Source organism: Octopus bimaculoides, chromosome 22, assembly GCF_001194135.2.
Source record: "Octopus bimaculoides isolate UCB-OBI-ISO-001 chromosome 22, ASM119413v2, whole genome shotgun sequence".
In the NCBI taxonomy this organism is placed as follows: domain Eukaryota; kingdom Metazoa; phylum Mollusca; class Cephalopoda; order Octopoda; family Octopodidae; genus Octopus; species Octopus bimaculoides.
In genome coordinates this window covers 23,482,091-23,485,961 of record NC_069002.1, presented here as the reverse complement: position 1 = coordinate 23,485,961, position 3,871 = coordinate 23,482,091, and the positions used below count along the sequence as shown (strand labels likewise).

The following is a 3,871-nucleotide window of genomic DNA, read 5'->3' as shown; positions in this document are numbered from 1 at the left end:
AATATTTGTCCTCATTTACTAACCCCAAGATTCTGAGTTCAATTCCAAGCAGTGGACTGAATAATAATAATAATAATAATAATAATAATAATAATAATAATAATAACAACATCAAAAAATACCTTAGGAATGAGAACCCAGGTTTGAAATTTCCCCAAGACACCTGATGAAGGTTGGAGGGTATATCAACCGAAACGTTGTGTTAACAACAAACAAGATGAGGACAAATATCCATCAAATGTAAATAATGTATAAAGGTACCAGCTGTCCACTAGGGTTGGGCGTTGATGTAATCGACCTCCCACCATCTTGGACTGAATTACTCATTTATATAATGACTATTGTCATCATTAAAGAGTGTAATTTTTTTAAAGACTAAAAACTTCTTAGATTCCTAAATCAAGTCTGCCGCTACCCCCTTTATTAACATAAACCTAATCCTCATTATTTTAGAGATTCCAACCTAATTCTTTATTTAAAATCATCTTTTCTACTTAAAAATAAACTTGGCATATTTACCTTAGCAAAAGACTGATTGTTTCTTTTTAAATTCTATTTTAGTCTCATGGAGCCTTTGATATTTCATCCAAAATTAAACTGTTATATTCTTCATAGAGGAAATAAAAAAACAATAATGATTCTTCCTTCAATGGCACCAGACCAATTCTTGAAGAGCTTTTACAACAATATGGATAAAGTGATGATGCTGTTTTAAATGTTGCTATTGTTGTTGGTGTTGTTTAGACCCAAGTAGATCATAATTTAGCCAACTTTTAACTAAGGTGTACCAAGTATATTCATTGTGTCTTGCTTTCAGGTATTGTCTATCTTGGATTATTCTAGCCAATTCCTATTTTTTTAAACAATTGGCTAAATTTAGAGAGAAATCTGGCTGTTACTTCTAGCATAACAAACAGACGAAAAAGCTATTTCCCTTGTTGGCTCAATTAACCGCCACTGCCCCACCCCATCATCATCATCATCATCATCATCATCATCATCATCATCATCATCATCGGCAGCAGCATTTTCAACATCCATTTTTCCATGCTTGCATGGTTCAGTCAGGAACTTGTTAAAGGCAGATCCTCTATAGCTGGATGTCATTGCTGTCATGACTCCCTCTCTTGTTTCCAAACAAGAGAGGGAGTCATTCACCGATGCCTGGACATGTTTTGATGGAAGGTTGCAAATGAAGGACACCACTTTTGAGACAGGGTTTCTTGTTTACAATATCAAAACAATGATGCACCCAATTCCACACACACACACACACACACACACAAAATCTATTCTATAATTGCAACCTCATATATACAATGATTTACTTTCCGTTTCCACCTACCAAATCCATTGTAAAGCTTTGGTCTCCAAACATAGTAGAAGACATTTGCCCAATATGTTATCATGCAGTGGAACTGAACCTGCAACCACAGTGTTGAGGAATGTAGAAGGATACAAAACTTGGCTTCCAGTAAGCTACCAGAATTGTTAGCATGTCAAAGTGGCAAGCTGGTAGAAATGGTAGCATGCCGGGCGAAATGCTTAGCAGTATTTCATCTGTCTTTATGTTCTGAGTTCAAATTCCGCTGAGGTCGATTTTGCTTTTCATCCTTTCAGGGTCGATAGAATGAGAACCAGTTGTGTACTGGTGTCGATCTAATCGACTGCTCCCCTCCCGCAAAATTTCAAGCCTTGTGTCTAGAGTAGTAAAGAATCGTTAACATGCCAGGCGAAATGCTTAGGCCCACTTCATCCATCTTTATGTTCTGAGTTCAAATTCCGGTAGGGTTGACTGTGTTTTTTATCCTTTCTGGACCGATAAGACAAGTACCAGCCAAGCACTGGAGTCAATGTAATCAGCTTACTTTGCACCCCCAAAATTGCTGACGTTGTGCCAAAATTTGGCTCCCAATTTGACTGGAGGTTGATTTTTATCAACGTCCCACCCCAAAAGAGATGAAATGCAAGGTTGACATTACCAGAATTTGAACACGAATTTTAGGAAAATGTCAGTAAAACCTACCAGACTATTCAACTGCTCAAAAAATCAATAAAAAACAAAATATAATACAGTGGCTCGGGGTCAGTTTAGTGGGTAAAATAAATGAGTCAAACACCAGTATATAACTGGTACTTTTCTTTTTGTAGGATCTGGAGGAATGAAATGCATAAATCAGCCTTTATATTTGTGTCCTGCATGAACCATGTAGCAGACTTATTAATTAATTTGTTTTCCTATAAATGCATATAAAGCGACAGAAATAAACCTTAAGAATCCCCACACACATACACACACCTAAATCAATCTCACTAGTGTTGAAAGTCCTGCTAAGTTCATGCTTACAGCCCTTTCCTTAGACAGAAAAAAAAAACATTTCTAGACTGTAGTTCTCTCTAAGAAGAACAATTTATTGAGAAATAAAATGAGAATACTGATATGGCTGATGTGAGACATATTCCCTCTGGATAAGCTGCTAGTCTTTTTCAGACAACATTCCCAGAGGATCTGGTATATATTATTGAGAGCTAAGAGAACTGAAACCCATCATATTTAGCATATTACAACAGAGGCTTGGCCTCAATGCATTCAGTCAACCATGTTTCTCTTGGGCAGCAAACAAAAGGACACATGTGTGATTAAGATGATTGTGCTGTTTGATATGAAACTTCAATCTGAATCTGACAAGTTCAGAATTGAGGCTATTGTGAACATGGTATCCCCTCATATCACATCTGTGGAGGGATCAGGAGATAAGAGAGGGTGCCCAAAGAATTAAACAGACACAAACTTACCAATATTCGTGGAAGTCAAATGTTATGTAGATGATGTCTTTGGAGTTGAAATCTAGAATTCGGTCCAAGTAGGCATTTCCGATCACTTGTTCCTTACCAGTCAGTTCGACCAAGGTAATTACAGCAATCTTTTCATAAATGTTCAACTGTTCTTCAAAATGCTTCAAGAATGCATTACGATTCTCTTGTTCATCTGGAATCAAAGAATAATAAACATATGAAAAAAAAAAAATAACAAAAGAAAAATAAATGAAAGTAAAACTTTCATTTATGAAGAAAGATTTTAGTCTCCTAACATTTTGCATGGCACATGGTGCCACCCCAGCCAACCAGTCAATAAAGGAAGTGAGGAACTCACAATGTAAAGAAAAATGCTTTTTTCTTATTCGTTTTGCTTGCTTATCAGAAATCTTGCAGATCTGGAATTTTTACTTGAAAAATTTCTAATGGAATGGTTCCGAAACTGACCAATTCACCTATTTTCATGGAGGTGGACTGGCCTGACAGGAATGAAATTTGCTTAGCGGGTGCAAGCCAAGATTTCCAGGGGGGTGTTCAAAGCATTTTTATTGCCTCCACCCACCAAAAAAGAAATTTGGGGGGATGTGCTTGCAACCCGTTCTCAAGTCTATGTTGACATTTCACTAATTCATGTATTTATAATGAGGTGGACTGGTCAGGCCTTTGACTAACTTAGCTATTTACAACGGGGGTGGACTGATTTGACAATTAACCAATTCAGCTGTTTGCTGCAATGTCATTATTTGGGTTGATAACTATTTGAAAAAGAATGATTTTTTTTTTTGAATTAAAAGTCCTTAATAAATAGACTGACAGCATGAATGGGGTTTAACAGATCAGCAGAACTGAAAGAAAAAGAAAATAAAAATCTCAAGAAACAGAACAATGGCAGATTTAGTGAAATCTAAATGAAAAACATAACCAACATGATTATCAGCTTCATTGCTGAAAGACTCACACACATATAGAAACACATATCTATACATAAGACTGCTGCCATTGATATGATTTTACATATACATATATATATATACACACACACACACATATATAT

The 3,871-nt window shown here is 36.1% G+C and overlaps 1 protein-coding gene across 1 annotated transcript in view; it reads right to left on the bottom strand.

The window, feature by feature from the left end:
• LOC106872929 (phosphatidylinositide phosphatase SAC2) overlaps positions 1-3,871 on the bottom strand; it is a 701,722-nt gene that overhangs the window by 481,867 nt on the left and 215,984 nt on the right. Inside the window, exon 2 of the mRNA XM_052975847.1 lies at positions 2,797-2,989. The gene's annotated coding sequence lies outside the window, so the exon portion shown is untranslated. The remainder of the gene's footprint in view (positions 1-2,796; positions 2,990-3,871) is intronic.